At 34.5% G+C, this 12,169-nt stretch overlaps 1 pseudogene; it reads left to right on the top strand.

The window, feature by feature from the left end:
* Nucleotides 1-5,980: 5,980 nt before the first annotated feature.
* LOC124973700 (ras-related protein Rab-10-like) lies at nt 5,981-9,057 on the top strand (annotated as a pseudogene).
* The last annotated feature ends 3,112 nt before the right edge of the window (nt 9,058-12,169 follow it).

Here is a 12,169-nt window from a genome sequence, read left to right as displayed (position 1 = left end):
AGTAAAAAAAGCCAGATATGAAAAGTACATATCACATGATTCTATTTATGTGAAATTTTAGAAAAGAATACATTGATGTAATCTAACAGAATCATACATAGTTGACTAAGACCAGCTGGGCAGAAATTGTCTCCAAGGAAATGATGAATGTCTTATACCATAATAATGTTTGTGGTCACAGGGTTTGTAAATTTGTCAAAACATATTTAATTTTAAATTAAATGTTAGCATTTTACTGTAGTTAATTATACCCAAATAAAATTGATATAAAATAAATTAATGATGTCCCAGATTTATAAGTGCCACCTTTAAGACTTTGATTAATTATAGAAAATCCAATCATAAGCAGTGTTATAGTAGTATTACCTAACTCAGCTGTGATGTGAATTGCAATTTTATAATTTTCAAATATGTAAACTCAATTGTTGATTTGTATAATAACAGATATTTTTTGGTTGTGGTGGAATATAGGAAACATAAAAGATTATTTCAGGAGCTTCTTAAGAAGGATTCCTATAATAAAATAGGGTTTATTTCCATTTTAGTCAGAAAAACAGTTCTAAGCAGTTCTACAAAAGTGTTCTTGTAATCCAGAAATTTTGCCATTTCTTCAAAGTTGCTGTTCATTACTTGGTAATTCTGGAATTTCATGTTATTTATTAGTAAAATTGCCTCTGAATCTATTTTTTGTCTTTGCTTCTTCCACTATGTCTATCTTCTAGCACTGAAGTTATCTTCTGTATTTGATTATATACTTTACCTCTCATTTCTAAAATGTTCAACTACTTGGTTTTTTAATTGTTATTTAATACATACTTATTCTCATTTGCTCTTTATTTACATTGCTTTATTCCACAGATTAGAATGTGCACATGGAGAATTCTGGCAATTTATTATTTATATTAACATGATAATTCATTTTAAGTATATTTTACATATAATAGATAAAAGAAATGCCCCTTTATTGGTAAATCAGATGAAACCTAAGCTATTTTTGAAAATTCTCAATTGTCATTTGGCTGCTAACATAATGTTGAACTGATTTCACTTTAGAATACTCAGAAGGTTTGGTTTACATTTCTTGAGCTACTAATTGAGGTATAGTGACACAAACACAGAGTTAGAAGCACAGAGATAAAACATGAATGCTCCTTTTAAAATGTTGTATACACAAAGTAATTGAAAAGAAATTGTATTTAGTCAAGCTAGTGTGACATTGAATGTCTTGTGGAGAAATTTTTCAGTTAGAAAATTTCACATTTTCAATTGATATGGAACATATGACTAGGAAGCACCCTAAATATTTTGTAAAGGTTTTAAAAGGATTTCTATTTATATTACATATACAACATCACAGAAGCAAATTGCTCTTTTCCTCTTACCTTGTACAATTTTATTTGATGTGAATCCTATTTCTTTAGTGTCTCATCTCTCTGACCACTCTCTAACAGTTCCTGTAAGTCTTGAGGATTTACAATTTCTCCCATCCATGGAGGGAGGATAAACTGAAATGAAACATTGGAAGTAGGCTGGTCCCACAAAAGGGCAAGCATCACTTTTGATCAAGTAACAATTTATTAGCATTTTTCCTTGAAAGTACTTTTCAAAACTGATGCAATGAACAAGCAAAGATTCTCAGGATGGTTAATGTTATTGTACCTTTAAAAAAAGTAGAAAAGAAGATTGATAGTTTGAGTCTTCAAAAGAACCAATGAAAAATGAAATAAAAACTGATTCTCATTATTCTGTCTCATTTATAAGACTTCAACTCCTTTTTTAATAATCTATTTGTAATCAATATGAGCTCTTCTCAGTAAGGGGCAACTGTCTTTGCTGGACCACAGATATCTCAAAGTACTGTACTCTAAAGATCTGAGTCTTTAGAGTACAGTGATACTTTAAGTGGTAGAACCTTAGATAAGTACATGTTTTTGGTTCATTTTAAGCCAATTAAATTCAACAAATGTCTCTCTCATCACAATATATTCAGACAATGTCAGAAGTGCTAGGGATAACCAGATAAATATGTAACATTATTGACTTTCATGGTGATAGAATGAAGATAGTGATATGAGTAAATAATTTTGATATGAAGTAGTACGTGCAGTTTTGCAAATATTTCCAAAATAGAACTGACTTAAATCAGCAAGTCAACAAGTTGATTGTAGGTATGTATACATTCAAAAAAGGGAGATTTTTAAGGATCACAAAAGAGGAGTTGAATATTTCCAGATGGGAACAGAATGATATTGAGAGGTTGGTGATGAGAAAAGAGGTTGATCAGGTGGCAGAGTAGCATCTGCCAAAGTAGAAATACACCAGACAGTTAAGGGAACTGAAGAGTTTTAGTTTGATTGAAATGCACAGTATATTTCTATAACAAAAGCAAAATAGGCAAAAGAGAAATTAGGGAGTATATTGCATGGTCCTTTAATAAACTCAGAATTTATTATTAAGCAGTAGGAACCACAGAGAAGATTGAACAAATAATGTCAACTAAGGTGGGAGTAACACCATGATGATTACATTTTAGAATAATCTCAGTGGCTATAATGCTGAAGATGGGTTACAGAATATAAGAAACATGGATGAGGGACTCAGAGTAGAGTTCACTATATTTTAGCAGAAAGATGATACAAATTTGTATTTTCATTACCAGTTAGCAGGTGCTGTTATTTAGAGTCACCAAAGTTGAAAAACCAATAGAACTTAATGACCCATGATATGTGGTAGGAGGAGGAAGGGAGAACTAGGTGTGTGGAATTTGTGGTTTGAGACACTATGCTATGCTAAATTCTAGAATAGTTAATTCAAACTATGGTTCTATAAAGATAAGCAAATTGAGAAGTAAGATTTGATGTATGTTTGATTTGGGACCTGGAATCTATATATTAAAAAACATTTGATAATCAACACTTAGGATTCGCTGTGCCTCTATAAATAAAATGTTTTAAGGATTTACTCAATCTGACATTATTAGTATATTAGCCTCCAGATTCCTTAATATAAAATGTTACATTTTAAGTAAGCAAATTACTTTTTTGTTGAATTATTAGTGTTGTCTAAAGAGGATATTTAAATGATTATATCAAGCAAGATTTTATTGTCTATTTTCAATATTTAAATTTCCTTTAAATATTTATGGAAAACAATTTAATAATGATACATCACATTCATTCTCCGTAAATTATGAGTCATTTTTAGCTAAATTATCTAAGGTTGGGAATAAAATTAAAAGTTAACTTTTAGTAAGCCTGATTTAAGGGTAAAAAGGTAGCAATTTGTTTCCATTAAAGACATAAATATTAGTATCTGAAGTTTGATATTGGTATGGTTTTCTCACCTTCTTCCCAAGAAGAAAATATGATAATGTCTATGAATGCAGAAAGTGTTGATTGCACTAGACTAAATTTGACGTTGAAAGGCTTATATGTAAATGCACTGCTGAATGCTGCTATTTTTAAAAGCAGAACTACAGGAAGCAGCTGCTTATATTTGACATGGCCATGTTCCCATTGACCATTATATTAACACCTTATTGAGTTGACAAATTTAAGGACAGGCTGTATTCCCGTCACTGTCATTTTATTCAGCTGGAGGTATCTCTTTTGTTAAAATTATTATTGATGAGTTTTCTTTATGTGAATCCTTGAATTGTATTCTCATCTGAAATAGTGTAACCTTCTGCTCCCTGACCCACATAAAGAAATAACCCAATTCAAGAAAAATAACCTTCCTGTTACTATGTGAGGAGAAATAAAAACCTCTTTTCTTAATAACTTCTTTAAAGAAACAGACTACATCATTAGTTTGTCCAAAAACTGAAAAATATTTTATTCTCTGTATGACACATTGTTTTAAGTAACAAATGCTATCACAATAAACAAGTAGAAAAACAATCATTTAACTTGATAAAAACATTTAATATCTATGAATCATATTATATATTTTATAAACATTAAGCTTCAGTAAGTGAAAATAGGACTATGAAAAGCAACAGTGATATGAACTGATACTATTATGGTTGTGACAACCTAGTTCTTTTAAGATTGAGAGCTGGTCAATGTCCCCTTTTTATATAGAACCGAGGCATGTGAGGCACTGCAACCACTCACAGTCAAGATCTTCCTGAAGTAAAGCTTAATTCTACAGGCATCAGGAGGTGACTTTATTATCCCAATTACAATCAATAGATAATGAGCTTCATTGGTTTCCTTTAATACTTTACCTAGCATCAAAACAGTGCAACTCAAACAGGGGTGGCTTTTATTTCTCAAAAATCTATTATTGCTTCTTAATAAGTATATTTGAAAAATATCTGCATTCCTGGGAGAAATTAAATAGCAAGTAGATTCTGTAGACAATATTCTCCATCTCTGGGAAAGGACACAAATTAGACTTTTTCCTTTGACCCAGAAATATATAAACATATATTTAAAATGTGTTCTTAGTTTTATAACTGAAGTAACTCAACTTACATTCGTATCCATATGTGCTGATTATTTTTTCCCTTTCTTCTCCATAACATCAGGCCTGAAGTTTTCCTAGATATCAGCAAGAAAGATAGACTGGTATAGAATAAGTGAATTTCCTTAGATTTCTCTTCCCCATTATCACCCACACAATTTTCCAAGCCGCCCTATCTTCTCTTTAACAAAAGCACATGTGATCAAGCAAAAAGGATACAGAAATCCTACATTGAGAAAATAAGTCCATTGGAGTTCCAAAGACAGCAGCATTAGTTTTCTAGCTTCTATGATAATTTTCAAATGGAAAAAAAAGAAAAGACAAAAAACAAAACAAAGCAAAAAAGTCAAAATTGTAAGGTATTCCCTATTGTTGAGCAATGTCTCTATGCCTGTAAGGCTGTGTTTTCAAGAAAATGTAAATATGAGTAACCAGCAAATAAAATGAACAATGTTTCTTTATCATAGAAAAGGCATGGAAATATAGTCAATTTTAAATACCCCTAAAACTCTCCCATTTTCTTTCTACTCTATGCCTCTAGAGAAGTATATACTTAGGTATTAATTTTTTCTTTTTACTTGAATAAAATTCCTTGTTTGTTTGATTTTTTTTCCCGAACATCTTGGCAGAAGTGTGCACAGGAGGAAAACAGCTGGGAACATGGAACGAGGACACAGAGAGAACGAGAGACATTGCAGACAAGGGTCACAATAAATCCCAAAGGCACACCCCCAGAGACCCACCTCTTCTGGCCACACATTTTCTGCCTTGATTTACAACCCAATTAATCCCTCTCAAGAGATTAATGCACTGATTAGGTCAGAGCATTTAAAACCCAATCATTTAAATCCTAAACATTCTTGATTTTCTCACACATGAGTGTTTTTGGGACATCTCAGGTCAGGAAGTGATGGAAGACATCACATTGTATCAGCACTGGGTGGTTTGGCCATATGGTTCATCTACCAGATCAGGTCTTTTCTGCATTGGAGAGGAAGTCCTCTTCCAAGAAGTCAGTGCTCTGCTTCTCCAGAAGGTGTGGTACAGAGATGACAGGAAATTTCTCAGTCAGGCAAACATACAGCCAAATTGCTTGTATTGTTGGTGCACCAGCACCTGCATATGCATGGGCACCAGCTGTAGGAGATGTAGCTCTTCCTACCCTTGAACTTGGTCTGCTTGGTGGGTTCCTCCATGGTGCACAGGAAGGGTTAGGGTTTTCCTGCCACTTAGGACTGTAGGGCCCTAGCACCATGTGTAGCATATCCATATTCTTGACGAAGGCCTCTCTACCTGACTTGAGAAGTAAAGAAGAGGTTGAAGTTGCCATTCACCATGGCCGAGCTGTTGGCTCCTGAATGGTAGTACCACGGAGATGCAGATCTACCTTCGGATCAGCAACAAGTCCCAGCACATGAAGAAGCAGTAGAGGTCAGCCACACTGCAGACCCCAGACGACAAGCCCTGGTCAGAGTAGGCTTCAATGCTCAGCGCACCAGGCTCATAGGGCACCATGGAGCTGTCCTCCTACTCATCGTCCCAGTTATCTTCGCTAACCCTGGCTGGTGTGGTAACCACTGCAGAACTGCTGAGATGAAGGCTGCAGGACGCCCCTGCCTTACAGAAAACCCAGGCAGGGCAGCTGGAAGGTGCTTGGTGGCGGCGCCTGCTGCAGCTGCAACAGCCGCTGGAAGGCTTTGCTCAGCGACTTGAAGTAGGCGCGGGGCGCAGAGAGCAAGGACTGGGAGCCACCAGGCGCAGTTAGCATAGCAACTTGGGGCACCTGGGCAGCCACTTCCTGCTGGGCCGAGCTTGGGCGCTTGGATCACATACTCATAAGAGACCTGGAAGAGGCCATCGCAGCAGTTGTTGACACCCATGAGCCAGCCCATGATATCCTGCTTGCTGCACAGGCTCTGTACCTCCTGCTCCAGCAGCGAGATCTCCCAGAGTTCTCTGACCTCAAGTGATATAGCCTCAGGAAGCGTAGCAGCGTGGTCCTGACGCCCCGGCAGGGGTCCCCATACAGGCGACTGGAGCTTGGCCTTCCCAAGGGATTCTCCTTGTTACCTTCGCCCTGGCACAGGGACTAGAGCCATGAAGGTCGCACGCAGTTCCCCTCCCCCGCCCGCAGGTCGCGCCCTCCGCGCCGCTCTGCTGACAGACCTGACTGTTGCGCAGGGCCGCCACCAGCATGGGACCATTATTTATCATTCTTAAAGTACATTTTTTGTTGACTAAAACTTTCAGAAGAATTTTAAAAGTAGACAATTTTTTAAAAAATTTATTTGAAATAGCTCAGGTTTTTCTTAATCACGAAAAATGTAGATTAACATGTATTTATATAAATAATATAAAGAAATCTCAGGTGTACTTTATAAGTCTTCCCATAATAAGAGCATACACAGGTGCTGGGGGTGTAACTCAGTGGTAGAGTGCTTACCTTGCACGGGTGAAACACTGGGTTTGATCCATTTTAGGTGAGTTTCTTATATACAGCATATTGTTGAATCTTGTTTTGTTTTTAATGTATTCAGTCAGTCTGCTCTTTATTCAGAGAATTGAGTTTTATTTCAGAATTATTATTAAAAGATATGTGTTTCAGAATTATTATTATTATATTATTATTTTATAATTATTATTAAAAGATATGTGTTTATTTCTGCCATTTCAGTAATTTTCTTCTGGTTGTTTTGAATATTCTATGTTCATTTCTTCATCTTTTACTCTTTTTAGAATTTTGATGGTCTACAACATTAATAATGTTTGATTCTTTCCTATATCAATTTACTTGTCTACCCCTTCATTGTGATTTATTATTTCACATGTTCTCATGATTGCAATTGTCTTTATTTCTCTTCTGGGTGTAGATAGAGTTCTCTTAAATATAATCTATAATGCTGGACTAGTGGTTATGAATTCCCTTTGTTTATGCTTAACAGGTATTTATTTATTCTTAAATTCTGAATGATAACCTTGCTCTTACATTAATCTAGGTTGACAGTTATTTTCTTTCAGGACTTGAATTATATTATTTCATGCCCTTCTGGCCTTTAGAGATTCAACTGTAAAATGTTTGTCAAATGGGTTTTCATTTATTGTGGCATGACACATCTTTTGCAAATTTAATATTCTTTCTTCTTCTGCACTTTTGGAAACTTATTTATGACATTTCATAAAGATGTTCATCTCTGACTATGTCTCTGTGTGGGGTTCTAAGTGACCTGAAATATGAATGTCCATTTTTTTCCTAATATTTGAGAAATTTTTTATTCTTCTTTTAATTTATTTGTTTCCTATGTATTATGAATGTAACTTTTCTTCTGGTGTGCAAATTATATGAATGTTTGATATTTTAATGGTGTTATGGAGGCTTCTTTTTTTCTCTATTTCATTCTGAATATAATATTTTGCCAAAATCATCTTTTGAGTTCAGATAGGCTCTTTTCCTTTTGATCCATTCTGTTGTTTCTGTATTCAACTGAATTTTTAATCTGACTTATCGAGATTTTTAATTTCCAAAATTTGTGTTTGTTTCTTTTCCCCAATTTCTACATGCTTATTTTATTGCTCATTTATTCTGTATTATTTTTCTTAATTCACTAAACTGCTTATTTGTATTATCTCAGATTTCATTGAGTATTTTTTTATTCGTCCTTTGAATTTTTTGTCTTGAATTTCATCCTCCTCAGTATTTTTGGAATGTTAGTATTGAGTTATAAAGTTTTTAAAGAAAAATATAAACATGGGAACTTGTCAGAATAGCTGGGAGAAGCAGCAGAGCATTGGTCACCACCCTTGGAGGCACAGGACAAGGCCATGGATGAGGCTTCATTGAGGAGGCTATAGGTCACCTTTTGTCCTCTAGAGCCCTCCTTTTCTCCCATTCTTCCACAGTTCTCCAACCCAAGAAAGCTCTTGTGAGAAGTTGGTCATGGTGAGAAGGACTGTTCCCTTGGGGTCATTGGGGTTGAGAGCTTGAGCTGCTCCTCCAAAAGTCGAAGAAGACAAACAACCTGCTTTTCAAGCTACTCCTGACTGAGTTCTCTGGATTGGGAATACCTGCATCCTTTTTTGGATGACACATACAATACTACCTTTATTTCCACCATAGGAATAGAATTTAAGATGAAAACAGTTGAGTTACAAGGAAATAATACCAAGTTACAGATATGGAATATAGCAGGCCAGGAGCGATTTTACACCATCACAATATCCTACTACAGAGGAGCAATGGGTTTCAAGCTAGGACGTGACACCATCAATAGTAAACATTTTGAAAAATATCACCAAATGGCTTAGAAACATAGACGAGCATACCAATGAAGATATGGAAAGAATGTTACTAGGATACAAGTGTGATATGGACAGTAAAAGAGTTGTACCTAAAGGCAAAGGAGAATAGGTCATAAGGGAGCATGGCATTAGGGTTTTTAGAGACTAGTGCAAAAGTTAAAATAAACATGGAAAGGCATTCCTCTATTAGTTGAAGGTGTCCTTCAAATGATCCTGGTAAAGTAGCCCAGCAGTGAAAATGTAGATATCAGCAGTGGAGGAGGTGGGACAGGCTGGAAGAGCAAAGGTTGCTGAACATTCTCCTGTTCCGCCCTTGCTATCCACCACCTGTCTCTCTTCTTGCTGCAAAATAAACTACTATGTCCATTTAAACAGTTTTTTATTCTCATCGTAACTCTACAATTCACCTATTTTATTTGTTCTTTCATCTGTGACTTCTTGCTGACTTCTTTATAATTTTATTCAAACAAAAAACATGTAGAAAAGTCAAGTATGTTACCTCATTTATTATACTTGCTCAGCTCACCAGCATGTTTCAGTTGTATTATAGTCCAGTTCTTAACTACATTAAAACTTACAGCAATCATGTCAACTATTCTACAAATTGTGTAAAAGTTAGACTTAACACTTTTATTTTCTACAAGAGAGGAATTTTCTGTCATGCTTAACGTGCTTGAGTCCCTGTAATCTATAGGCATTTGATAGCAAAAGAAAAATGAAAGCTGGGAAATCACTCACTTTCACCTTAAATATGAAAATGGGGTTAATTTAATCGTGTACCTTATATGAAAAGGAACTTCTTTGGTTTTTCCTTTTTTGTTTTGGTGGAAGAATGTGCAGTAGACATAATGTAAACCATTACAATGTTTGTAGTTTACTTAGGTGTAAATTGAAGTGTAGTTAATTGAGGACAAAGGGTATTGCAGAAATGACAACTTTGGTTTGCTGAATCTCATTTTGAGTGGTCTTGTTATTTCAAATTGCTCCCACCTCCAGTTCTCCTTGGCCTCTTATTTCACTGGGTCTCATCTTCCTGTATGATGCTTCCATGGTATGAGTTATTTTAAAATGAAAGGGGGAAATTAGTAAGTTTGTCAAGTTTAACGTAAAGCACTGATGTAACCTGCTAACTAAACTGAAAGATAAATTCTAACTGCCTAATATCAAATATCACTTAACTGCTTTCTTCCTTTCATGTATACTGTTCCCTAAAACCTCTGTCCCAGATTATTTCATTGACTGTTTTACTTCTATGTACCTCTGAATACCTTTGTTCTTTTCCTGTCTGTCCATTGAGTTTATGAAATGGAAGAGTTGAATGCATGCTCTGGTGTTTGGATGGTGTGGTTTGTCTTTTTAATTGTGTGTATATCCTATTCACTTTCTTAGAATAACTCTGGATCTAAATTTTAGCAGTCTTCATTTTGGCAACTACTCTGGCAGTTTGGCACCCCAGTAAATATTCTTTTAAAAAAGTGGGAAACAAAGTGTATTTTCTTAACATGCTTGCCAGATGTGTTGGCCTCTGAGGAACACTTTTTCTTTCTTAAGTTGTTCTTACCCTAAGTTGTAGTAATACTTTAGAATATTATTAATTTTAAATCCTATGGTCATACCCTCTTAGAAATCTTGAACAAACATGGATTTTGAAAAAGGACAACAAAAGTCTTCCCATGTAAATATAAGACCTCTAGCTATTTCTAACCCTGTCCATTCTTCAATGCATCTTTCTTGTTACTTCATTGATTATCATTATGATAGGGTAGGTTGAGTTTGCTATGTTGCTAGCATCCTAAGGTGATACCTTTGTTGGAGTAATTGTGATTAGGATAATTCAATTCAAGCATGTCTGAGTTTAGGAAAGAAGCTTCCATTGAAAATTCTTTTTGTGTTGTTACACACATTTTAATGAGTTTTTGGCTTACATGAACAAAAACATAGGGATTTATCTACATTGAAGATTCATGAATTTTCAGATAGTGCCAACAATTTCATATGTCATGCTGGTTTTTGTTCTTAGGTTTTCCCCTCATTTGACTTTATAATTGGTTAGTAGTAAAAAGCTGCATTGCCAAATAATCCATAATATTCTAGTACAAAATAATGAAATGTTGTCAAGCTTTTTTGGAAAAGTTTTATGTTAAACCTATTGTTGTTAGGTTAATGTATTGGTTGCTTCCCTTTATCTGGAATGTGTCATAGTTTTTTTTACATTTAACCCTCTTTAATCTTTATTCAATTCATTGACTTAAAGTTTGAGAGCTAAACACTGGGATTTTGGGGTAACAGACTGACTATTGTTTGCATAATTATATTTGGCACTGTACAGAGAAAGGATACGACTACCTTTAGTTAAATCTGCACTTTATAAATATCAAAAAAGAGAAATAAAGTACAAATTAATTTTTATATAATCTGTTTGAAACAAGAGTTTTATTTGCTTACTATTAGGACTTTACCCCTTTTCTGTAAATCTCTTGGGATCCTATGGAGAAGCTGTTTTTATTAAACACCAAACATTTAAGTCCACTCTGTGGTACTAGCTATTAATTTGGTTTCATATTCTACCTAAAAATTTAAATACACTAAAATATTTTTAAGAAAAAGAAAAATGCAAACACAAATTAATCATGCTTTATTTGACTGCATCTTATTTAGAAAGCTTGCACATTTCAAATCCCATTAAAACTCTCTCTCCAAAAGAATATAAAGAATAAGAAAAAATCATGTAGCAATATCCAGTCATCAAACAGCAGTCCAGTATTTTGAGATGCACATTATATTTTATAGATACTCAACTCATATCTGATATCAATGTAATTTATGGTTTTGTTTTTACAAACCTGAGAAGCTGTTAACATTATACCACTTATTTTAATGATGTCATGGTGCATAGAAAAATAACTCTGACATGCTATCAATTTAATTTTATCTATGCTCCTCCAAAGTGATGAACTTCATGATATTTAGAAGCATAATAAACAAACACATCCAGTCATATACATGTCAACTAACATCAGAACACAGGGAAAGGTAAAGTTGAAATGTGACAAACTCCTTTATGTGTATTTGTTGAGCAAAGGGGGAAGGTAATTCAAAAAAGAGAGACAGAAATTAATAAAACCAATTTTTTAAATAATATTTTTACTTTTTCTTATTGTCCTGGCTATAATTTCAAAAACTACTGCCTGGTGTCTAATCTGTGAACTTCTGTAGAGTAAGTATTCTGTAGAGTAAGTATCCAAATGTAAAGGAAATCACAGCCAGTCGACACACCAAAATTCATAGGATACCCTTTAGCCTCTTCAACACTAACGTACATAACTTCACAGTAGCATGTATAAAAATGTTCAACAGTACCAACTGCCAAATCAGTATCAGTGGATAAAGTACAGTCATCCTTAAA

Source organism: Sciurus carolinensis, unplaced genomic scaffold (genome assembly GCF_902686445.1).
Source record: "Sciurus carolinensis unplaced genomic scaffold, mSciCar1.2, whole genome shotgun sequence".
Lineage (NCBI taxonomy): Eukaryota > Metazoa > Chordata > Mammalia > Rodentia > Sciuridae > Sciurus > Sciurus carolinensis.
Note: the sequence above shows the minus strand (reverse complement) of the source record. Positions and strands in the feature narration are given on the sequence as shown.